Below are 12,010 nucleotides of genomic sequence, written 5' to 3' on the forward strand. Positions count from 1 at the left end.
GACCGGTGTTCGATCCCGGCCGCGGCGGCTGAATTTCGAATGAGGCGTAATTCTAGAGGCCCGTGTACTGTGTGGTGTCCGTGCACGTTAAAGAACCCCAGGTGGTCGAAATTTCCGGAGACCTCCACTACGGCGTCCCTCATAGCCTGAGTAGCTTTGGGACGATAAACCCCAATAAACCAAACCTAAACCAAACCAATATGAAGCAAAAAAAAAAAACGAGCATGCGCAAAGGCAGTGCAGGCACACACGTCATACCACCGCGTTTCGATTATGGCAAAAAAAATGGCCGCTGCATTAATGACCAGCTTCGGGAGCATGAGAAAAATTTAGAAAATAACGACAGTACGTCAAATGTTCTATGGAACATTTCTTCCAGCGTCAGCATGCGTAGGGCAAGATTTGACAACAATAAGATTTTAGGCAGGAGCGCTAATGCAAAACCTCGGCTTGTGCTGGAGGCCTTCCACAATAAAAGGCTGTCTGATCGCTGCGCGAGTGATGCTTCTTTGCAGATTTATTCCGCTGAACGTGCTTATCTTAATTCTTTTTTTGCCATAATCGAAAAGCTGTTGCATGACGTTTGTGCATCCACGGTCTTCGCGCATGCTTGTTTTCTTTGCTTCATATTCCGTGTGTCACACCCCTCTAAACAGTTGGTAGTATAGTGCTTGTCAGTCGTCGTATGTGTTTCGTCTCGGTCCCTGTCTAAATTTTTGCGTCCACTTCATTTATCTCCTGCAACGCCAAATTTCCCAACAGCATGTTTCTCTAATCTTAGTCTTGTTGGGGGGTAAGTCACTTGTCGCTAAGCTTATACGTTTTTTGGCGTAAGGTTACGCTGTCTCTCGGCGGCTAAGTGTTTATGCTCTCGCAAACAGTTAAATGTTACGCTTCAAGTAGCCTAGACTTGCGCTGCCATAAGAAGAGTAACTCTAAGCCAACTAGGTGTAACATTACGCATTTCTAAGAAGGGAAACTGTTAGCCTGAGGACAGCATATAGCATGAAAGGTGCAAGTGTGCCCCTTTAGCAGGTATATTTATGCTACGTCAAGAAGTACAAAGTTACTTTGTCCAAGTCTAAACCCACACCGTGATAAAGAGGGCAAAGTTTGCAACCCTGTGGTGCAAGCTTATACCCTCACAGTATTGATAATGCTACACTTCTAGCGCCACAAAGTATGCTCTATTGCAAAGGATAACTATGCACTATCCGTGGGTACATAAACACGACGCTCCGTATTTATCTGTCCGGACTGTAAAAAGTATCCTACACAAACCGCTGATCTTTATCTGCTCAAGGACGGACGAGAAGGTAGCTTATGATAGTGTGCGTTTTTTTATCAATAATTCAACACCGGAACTTACAGGTTCACACAAATATCTCTAGATCTCTAGGCATTTTGTATAAAGTGAGATATTTGGTTCCCAGCTCTATTAAACGTCAGTTGTATTTTGCTTTAGTACAGTCTCATTTACATTACTGTCTGTTAATCTGGGGCACCACTACGAAGACAAACTTGCGCAGACTTGAGAGATTGCAAAAACGAGCTCTGCGTTGCATAGAAGATGTAGGTCCGCTAGAACATACATACCCATTATTCTTAAAACATAATTTACTCAAGATAAATGGACTCTTACAGCTAAAGCTTGCATATCATATTTATCGTGAAGTCACCGGTGACCCAGTTTCCTTTTATGCTTTATACTTCCCTAACAATAAACCCTATGATTTCAGGTATAGTCATTTTCAAATGCCTCTGTTGAGAACGAATTATGGTATGCAGCACATTGATTACTTAATTCCTGATTTACTTAATAAACACCCACGTATTATGGAACTTCTGCAGCAGCCTCGTTCCCCCCGTAACTTCAAGAACAATGTTAAAATGTACCTTCTGTCCCTGTCTCCTCCATAAAGTGTCCAGTTTCTAGTTTTTTTTTGTTTTTTTTTATTCGCTGGGTGTATGTCCAGGTTCGCTATTTTTGGTTTTCTTGTCCTAAAGACGTAGGAGGCATGCGATGCGGTTTTCATTGTTTTTGGTTTGCGTGCTATTTCTCCCCTTGCCTGTATGTTAATTCTGTGTATCTCATTGTTTGCTATTTCAATTTTTTGTTTTGTCCCACAGACATTTTAACTATGCGTTGTTGTTTCCTTCATTTTTCATTGCATCTGTGTTAATTATGTGTAACTCATTGATCTTTACATATAATTCATGTAGTACGTATGCGATGTTGTTACTTTTCTTGTTTTTCCTTTCTGTACTTTACTGTGTAATTTGCCACCCCCCTGAGCAATGTAACGGGTGACGGGGGCCAGGTCAGGCAAAAAATGAATTGCCTTTTGTCCCGTCACCTCTGACAAATCGATGTCAAAATAAACTTCACTTCACTTCAGCCGCCGCGGTGGCTCAGTGGCTATGGTGCTCGGCTGCTGGCCCGAAAGACGCGGGTTCGATCCCGGCCGCGGCGGCTGAATTTCTTTGGAGGAGAAATTCGAGACCCGTGTACTGTGCGATGTCAGTGCACGTTAAAGAACCCCAGGTGGTCGAAATTTCCGGAGCCCTCCACTACGGCGTCTCTCATAGCCTTAGTCGCTTTGGGACGTTAAACCCCATAAACCAACCAACCAACTTCACTTCACATGGACTGCCCGGAATCAGTGAGAAACTGGAGTCGTATGCGCGCGTAATTTTCATCTAGGCTAGCCGATAGCCGATTTCAAAGCCTGCAGCGTCTAGCGAACTGCGCAGGAACTAATATCCTTGCTCGGATCTGGGGTTGGTCTCGCGGTGGCGCAAAAAAAAAAAAAAATCCTGTAAAATTTGCTGCTCCACTCGCCTAGACGAACATTTTCCACGTAAACAAATGCAGTTTTCCGCAGATTACAATTCAGGCAAGTTTCGATGTTAAATTACTTATTGAAAACGCAGACTGTCATAAGCTAACCTATGGTCTGTCCTTGAGCCAAAAGAAGGCAGTAGTTTGCGCAAGAGAATTTATTTACAACTCAGACAAATACAGAACAGTTCAGTTGAGTTGAGTTGAGTTGTATGCTACAGGTAGGATTAGAAATAATACGAAACACTCTGTATACGGTCCATACAAGTGTATTAGTGCGTTCTGTAGCGTAAACCTCCATACTGAACCCAGAGCGAAATTTGAACCTACGGTGTGAGCCGTAGTCTTTCTGTAAGTGTAGGCAGCATCGAAATGTTGCGATAAATATTTCATGTGAGAGGGGCCTTGTCAACTTGTGTACAGGGGCAGGTACTACTGCCGATTGAACACCTAGGATTCAGCAAACAATCGGAGAAAGAAACCTACCACCGTATTTATTGTGCCACATGCTACACCATATTAGAGAAATGGTCCTGGCAGTCTCCATACAGAATGCGGCCGTACGTACTATACATTTGACATGCACAGAAAAGAAAACATATAATAAATTTTCCGGCCGCAGAGCTCAGTACGACGTAGTCATAGGCTTATTTAGTTCATGTCTGAAAATGTAAACTGCAACAAAAGGCAGGGATAAAGGAAGACACATGAAAAAAATGCCACAAATGAAGCCTTCTAGCCATTTATTAATAAGAATGAAACTCAGAAAAATTATGCAGAAAAAACAAAACGTCTCAAATGACAGCTACTTAATCAATAGCATACGCTCACATAATGACAGGGAAACTGGCTTCTGAGGAAAAAATTCATGCTCTGAAACATAAAGAACAAAAAAGTTGTAGGCAACTCGGATGCAGGACTACTGGGAGGGTGATACGAGAAAAAGAAAAACGTGCAAGAAATAAAAACTAGTAAAAGGAGATAAATAAACTGCAATTGAACAAATCCCTCTCTCCATCATCATGCGTTTAGTTCTCCATATTTTTATTTACCTTCGATTTTAAATGATATTGCTGCACTGTTGGCCATTTACTGGCGCCGCCGTGCGGTTCGACAGACAGCACGCGCAGGCCTTCCTCGGCTTCCCCTGCTCAAGCGTGGGTTGGCTGAAGGTGCCGGCTGTGCAAGTCCTCGTGTGTCCTTCTACCCTTTCTGCGAAAGATCTGCCGCCTCTAGGTGAAAGTACCTTATTCCCTCACCATCCCCTCCGCTCGGTTTTGCTGCTTTTCCATTCCATCATTTACGCGTTTTCATTTCTGCGTTGAGAATTTAGCTTCCCAGTAGGCGGATTTCTTGGATGGCTAAGGAGTTATGCAGCCTCTGGTAACAATATGGCTGTGGTTTCTGGTACACTATATGTTTTGTTGCCCACAGTGTGAACTTTTTTTTTGAAAAAGTTAGTTTAGTTTAGCTTATGGGGTTGAACGTCCCAAAGCAACTAAGGCTATGAGAGACGCCGTAGTGGAGGGCTCCGGAAATTTCGACCACCTGGGGTTCTTTAACGTGCACTGACATCGCACAGTACAGGTGATTACCTGGGTGTCAATGAGCAATGTCGCCAGCTGTGATTTTCAGTATGTTCGGCTTTCCCAGCATATATTACCTGTCAATTCATTTCCTATTTGTAAGCAGCAGGAAGCCTGCGCCTGTGATGGCATTTCGGGGTGCATCCCACGGTCGCCGCCTTCTAATACAGTTTAAATTAGTGGAGAAAGCCCTGGAAATAACGAAAACGCTAAGCACTATAAATTTTAGGCTACCGTTTCTAGAAAACAAGGAAAAGCTTGGGGCTAAAAGTGCAATAATAGCAAGACCAACTTACACATCTATAGAGTCGTTTCCAATCGTGTGGAAATGAGGTGACGTCATATATACAAAATTACACAGGCTTATATTAAAGGCAGTTTTTTATTCAGGTTCATAAACTGTTTAATACTGCACTTCTACATTTTGCCTGGGCAAAATGATTTGTTTACAAGACCAGCCTTCACTGAAAGACTACATTATCTACACAAGCAGCATGAAATAATCTCCGTCTAAAGCACTATTTTTTGAGCAAATTAAAACCTGGACTTTTTATATGCATAGTGCTCCTTCATCCAATGCTTGCAGCATATTTCAAAGTAATCCTCATGCATTACATGTGACCGGAACAGTAGAATGGAACCTCTCTATTGCATCTTTTCATATGGTTTTGGTTTTGGGGGGTTTAACGTCCCAAAGCGACTAAGGCTATGAGAGACGCCGTAGTGAAGGGCTCCGGAAATTTCGACCACCTGGGGTTCTTTAACGTGCACTGACATCGCACAGTACACGGGCCTCTAGAATTTCTCCTCCAAAGAAATTCTAGCCGCTGCGGCCGGGAACGAACCCGCGTCTTTTGGGTCAGCAGCCGAGCACCATAGCCAATGAGCCACCGCGGCGGCGTCTTTTTATATGCTTAGTAGAATAAAATTGTAAATACTGACTGACAGCATGCAATAACGACTATAAAAGCAGTTGCCTTCCATATCTGCTGTCACGTGCAGGCCACTCAAGCTTAATTAAATTTTACGTTGACTCCACTGTGAAACTACAAAGTAATATTGGGTCCATATGAGCTGTTGGAAATTGTTCGCATCAGTGAGCATCACCTTCCTGCTGAAAAAAGAAGTGTGAACAGTGCAAAGAAGATTAACAGCCTCAAAATGCGGCACATCACATTAAGCTTTACATTCATAAACGATGCTAGTTATATTAGGTTGGTAGCACGCCACCCTGCAAAGTATTACCACAACTGTGCGTCATTTTTTCTGACTTTTCCGGCACATGGATTGCAGACAGCCAATGCTTTTATGCTTTGTTTTGCAATTCATCTTACTACCCACGTCCGTCTGTATCGGCACATTTACGTATGTGCTTCGCCCATTTCTGCGATGCCTCTTCTTTAGTTCTGATTCTGAAGCTAGTTTCAGGGCTTACAACGGAACTGATGTTTCTGCCGCAATTTTGCCAGTGACGCTGATGCTTCCGATGGTGCCAACTTTTTTTTCGTGAGCATCGCCTTCCTCTCTTTTCGGCGGCGCCGCTCTTTCTTATGCCCGCCTTTCATCTTTCGGTGACAATACTCCCGTGCTAGCTGCTGCTTCTTTGGAAGCACGTGCCACTTCCAAAGCCTATGTTACAAAGGTTTCTGTTCTCTGACAATATTATCCCGATTGTCAGCTCATTCACGTGTGCTACCTGGCTCTAGCTTGTCTTTGATGCTTTTACTAACACCTCCAGCCTGCATTCTTCGTCCTCAGCCTCTCTGAGTGCACTTTCGACCTGATCTTACTAGGATGAAATGACGACAACCCTCATGCCGTCTGGAAGATTCTGCACTCCACTGTCGTCCAGAACGTGAGCTTCTTTACGCGCTGACGAACCAGTGTTCTCTCCGGGCATCGGGCCGGCAGGCAACTCTCGTCATGCTTCTCACGCGTTTCAACCATTTGCGGATCGCGGTCGTCCATGCATTCAGTTGCGAGGTTCCCGCTACGACTGCTGATTTCTGGACTGGTACTAAGGTCGGTGCAGTGCGAAAGTACGAGACTCGTTTGGATCGCTCGCTGCAAACACAAACGCACAACTCGGCGTCTGGAAACTATTTGCGTCCGCTTCCGGTGACTGAAAGTCTCAAGTTTTTTCATTTTGGTTGCATGAGATGGACATCATGATGTCATCCTCTTCAATTTCTCTTGCGTCGGCACTGTCCTTTTCCTCAATGTCCAGCCTTACGTCCCTTCCGTGAGGCTGTGCAACATCTTTTGCTTTTGACACGCTACGAGATCCACTTTCCTTCAACTCCGCTGTGATCATATAGCGCCCGGTGACGCTATAAAGCGCTGGCGCTGAGATCGGCTTTCCCGCGATAGAAGTAAATAAAGATGGACAGCGCGTGCTTGGAGCGCACGCCCGGCACGCCCGGCAAGCCCGGCACGGGCTGTTCGGAACTAGAAGTCTGCCACGCTGGTCATCTTGTTCTGGTGCTCCGCTGCGACCCCGCAAATCCTCAACTGTGGTGACTCCGGCCTAAGACATGACCGACCCCAGCAACCTACCGCCCTCAGACGACCTTCCGCCTGACGCTACCTTGCGCCCACGGGACGTCGCAGTTCTCCAGCTTCGCCTACCAACATTCTGGCCCAAGTGTCCAAAGAGCTGGTTCGCCCAAGTGGAAGCCGTCTTTCATCTGCACCACGTCACCTCGGAGGCATCTCGGTATCGTCATTTACTTTCCAACCTACCTTCTGAGGTGGCTCAAAAGGTAGCGGACATTATCGCTGCACCCTTGGGCGATACCCCGTAGCAGCGACTAAAGCATCGCATTCTGGACCGCACCACGGCGCCAGAGAGCGCGCGCCTCCAGCAGCTGCTCACCTATGAAGAGCTTGGAGACCGCCGCCCCTCCCAGCTACTCAATTGCATGCGGCAGCTCCTGGGCGAAAGCAATGCCGACCCGAACGGCGCACTGTTGCGGCAGCTCTTCCTGCAACGCTTGCCGCAGTCCACCCGCTTCGTCTTAGCTGCTGCGGGCGACTTGACCCTTGACCACCTCACCCAGCTCGCTGATCGAGTCCACGACGCGCTTTCTCCTTCCGTCGCCGCCCTCTCTTCTCCACCGGAGACCTCCGTCATTTCACGGTTAGAGGCCCGGATCGATCAGCTGGCCGCTTCTATCGATGCCCTTTGGACGTCCTCTCATGCCCCGCACGGTTTATCCTCAACACCTCGCCGCCGTTCGTCTTCGCCGAGTGGTCCGCAATCAACCAGTCCTCGCCGTCGGCGTCTCTGCTGATATCACTGAGCTTTCCAGCACAACGCTCGCCACTGCACTCCACCATGCAACTGGTCGGGAAACGCGCAGCGAGATCACTGACGGCGGCGTGTGACCTCGCTCTTCAACCTGGCCGCCTTTGCGTCGTCATGGATCGCATTTCTGGACTGCGCTTCCTCGTCAACACTGGTGCCGAAGTGAGCGTACTGCCGTCCTCCAAGGCAGACCGTGCTTCCAAGTCACATGGACCTACTCTTCGTGCGGCCAACTCAACCTCCATCGCAACGTATGGTCTCCGATCCCTCACCCTGGACATTGGCCTGCGGCGCACGTTTCGATGGGTCTTCATCGTCGCCGATGTACATCAACCCATCCTCGGTTCCTACTTCCTGACGCATTTTGATCTGGACGTCAGCATGCGTCACCATCGTCTCCTCGACAGCAAGACGCGCCTTTGCATCACTGGCATTATATCAGCTGTCGCTTCCACTGGCATCCGAACTCTGCTTCCGTCAGAGAATGGGTCAGAGCCAAAGGTTCACAAAACAATGTTTATACAGCAATGAGACGATACAGAGGATTTCACAATCACTAGTACAGGCACATACAAAATGATTAACAAAATGTAACTTGTGCAAAGTTACACTTGGAGAGATTACAATACAAAATAATTATTGCCCTTAAAGTGCACTACCAGAAGAGAGAGAGGCACACAAACAAAATACAATTTGTTCACTGAAGCTTTAACGGCGGCGAGGGCGGTCGACGGCCTTCTTATATAGGCTCGCTTCACGTTTGCTGTTCTGCGCGCCAAGGCAGGCGTGTACATATACACAGTGTCGGCTATGGAGTCGCCTTCTCCTTTTCGCGCTGGGCGCGCGTCCTCATTGTTCAAAGGCCAGGAGTGGCTTCGAGGAACATCTGTAACTTTCTGTCGTGGCGCCGCCCCCGTCCCACGAGGGAATAGGTGGAGGGCATCTCTTAGCGCACACAAGGCTACGCCCTCTCTGTCAACATCGCGTAGGAACGACTCGGACAGTCGAGAGCAATCGACGGTAATATCCCAGCGCGCCGCGTCGGCGAGCGGTTGGAGAGGGGCACTCACACACACACGGCTAGTCGCTCTCCAGCGGTTCCTTCTCCCCCGAATTACGACGTCCGCCGGCGACAGCCGTCCGCGCAGCGCTGTTTTTTTTTTTTTGTTTCTTGCTAAGGAGGGGATGAGGTTGCGCATTTATCCTCTCGTGGTTACAACGGACAACAGCGACAACGACGCCATGAAATGCAGAAACGATCGCCTAAGGGCTGCGTTCTAAATTTGCAATGAACCTCCTTCTGCACCTACTAAAATAACTGGTGTGGTTTAGCTCTGGTTAAACCTGGTTGTTTGTGAAAGCAATACAATGCAGAAGCAGTAGAGCAACTAGATTCAGATAAGGACTCTTCGTCGGTGACTTCCATTGCGAGACTCCTCGAGGAGCGCGGCACAACCTTCTCCTCCTGGCTGCGGTGGAGAGAGCAAGCTGACGTCACGCGTCGCCGTAGAAACGGAGAGGCTAACGTCACATCATCTGTTAGGCACGGCGGCGGCTCCTCGAGGAGCAGGGGGGCCCGCGCGGCACGGACCACGCGATGAGCGGTTAGATGTGGAGTAGTATTGGTTTCGCAACATACACGCAAGCAGGCACACGCATGGTATGGTTCCTTATTCCAAAACAAGAATAGTGGAGACCTAAGCACTTGCCCCAACCTTTCTGTGGCAATTCTCAGCTCAGAAACTCGACGCGACGGCATTTAGATTGCCAGCCGGAAAGGAGCGCCTTCAAAACTTTTTGCAGCATTAAAGACGAAAGTTGTAGCTGTAAGATAGGGCAGAGTTCCCACATTATATTTATATGCTTCGGAATATCAGCGAGAGTATTGCTTACCTTTAGAAACGATAGCGCGGACATGCACAACAATGTTATGCCTTCGTATCACCAGCAAGAGTTCGGCATGAGTGCTGCGTAACTGGTGCACTTCACTAGGTAGTCACGTAGAATAAAACCACCCAAGCCTTATTTTAGACCTTTCAAGCGCGACATAGGTCCCCCGCCTTTGTGCCTAAGCATTGCACAAATATGCGCGCACAGTGAAACGTTACTGAGAGCCGAAATGTACCTGCGCCATTTACGTCAGCATTACGCGGACGTGTATACTCCTGCAAGGAGAAACGCACGCAAACCACAACACATTTCATTGCTGTTTACAATCGAAGTAGTGAGTTGCAACAAGCGTGGAAGTGCGCAGCGGCGCACGCACCGCCGTGAGGGTTAAGGCAGAAAAGTAGCTTCCGGCTGCCACCTGACGGTGACACCTAGTTTCTCTTTCAGTGTCGTTCTGAAAAACATACTTTAAACATTTTAACATTATTTTCAGGGTTATCATTGGGTATTCGGACTTATCGGTGGCCGCAGAAATCGCTGCGATTGCCAAAAAATACCACTCGTAAAAACGCGCTGATTAACGACAGCTGTTTCTTCAGATGCGGTGGAAAACTACATGAGCTCTGATGGCAGCATCACAATGCTACTTTGCTCGTTCCCGTGATGGCAGGTCGATTTGAGTTTGTAGTGGGAAGATTTTATTTTCAATAATGGCAGATCAGGCAGGTCTAATAATGTACCTATGATAATGGTCATAGATTGCGAATCATCATAAAAATATGGTGAAGTTTTCCTCAACATCTTGATTGGCAGCTAGACGGGCAGGCGGCAGCCTAGAAACGCGCGTCTCAAGTACAATCTCTTTGCTACGCTGCAGTGTCTCCATGCAAGCAGATAATTCTTCGCTGAACATCGTTATTCTCCAGCTTTCGCGTGAAAGATCGGATGCCACCGCCGGTCACGCTCACGCTTCCTCCCTGCCTTGGCGCCGCGCGTCGGTTTCTAGCCATCTTTTTATTTTCCCAGTAAGAATACTGGAACCCTTTAAGACCGTGCATGCACCGCCGCCCGCGAACTCAACATGAACGCTCGAGTGCGGGGCTTGGACTGATATTAGATCTGCTGTATAAATGATTGCGAAGTGATGTACCTTTTCACTCAAAAGCATGAGGCCTACCTTTAGGCCGAAACACCTGATGACATATCGTCGGCCCTTAACACCCTTTGAATATTCTAGAGGCGAATTCACACCGTAATAACACCCATTACTGAGGGTGTTACGTGTTTTGAATAATAACGCCAAACATGTGCATTTTATTTGCAAGCGTGGTGTAATCTATCCTCATCAGGGGGAGGGGGGGGGGGGTCAGCACAAAGACGACTACAGAGACGAAAGCTGACTCTAAACTGAATTCTTTATTGAAAGGAGCAAATATATATACACAATAATCACGTGGAAATACAGAGCAAAGAGCATTGGTCCAGCAATATCAAGATCAACAACAATCGCAACTCATCCGCACACGCAGACTTTTTTGTATGAAAGTGGACGTTCATAAACTACAGAACATGCGCAATCCACCGACGGTGGTCTGTGTGAAACCTGGCATTTGAACGGACTCACTCCTAAAACCTTTTCATTGCGGTTCCTAACGGCACGGCAGAGACCCGCTCAATATATATGCTGCCGAAAAACAATGTCAACTTCAAACCTTCCCGCTACATTTTTAGATTATGTTCTTCTTTGTGTATGTAGAGAATGACCACGATTTTCTTACATGCCTTGACCTTCTTTGATTTGACGAAATCCGTCCTCACCAGCCACACTAACTTTTCACAGGTTGCCGAAAAAACGGAATCAGGGAATCTTGCGGCTTTCAGCCTGCTGGCCTGTAGCAATACACTATCTTCTATACAGTTAAAACACGAATTATGTAAGCTCGAGCGAAGGGCAGAGACACAGCAATTCCATTTCTAACATTTTTCAGTGTCTGGAAGAATAGTGTAACATCTGTTTCTGGGACCTTGGGGAGTAAAGCCAACAAATATGGTCATTTTTGAATAACAACTTAATACTCAAAAACTAGAGAAAATTCCAAGAAGGTGTAGTCTGGTAGCATTAGCGGAGCATGTCATCAAGGGATATGCAAATGAGATCAAGTGGACTCGCTGACGGAACCCATAAATGTTATCCCTTTGTACCCTTGTAGAAAGAGCTTAAACTATCGCCATTTTTTTTCTAGCCAGCTAAAATAGTATATATCCGCACTATGGTGGCCAAATGAACATAAAAATGTGCTACAAAACATGCAATGCAGTTTACGCACTGAAAGTCTGAAGCTTTATTCAAGATACTTCCTAATTGGTCGGTGTAACTAACCAGTG

This window comes from Amblyomma mixtum, chromosome 5 (assembly GCF_055824585.1).
Source record: "Amblyomma mixtum isolate Tamu chromosome 5, ASM5582458v1, whole genome shotgun sequence".
NCBI classification, from domain to species: Eukaryota; Metazoa; Arthropoda; class Arachnida; order Ixodida; family Ixodidae; genus Amblyomma; species Amblyomma mixtum.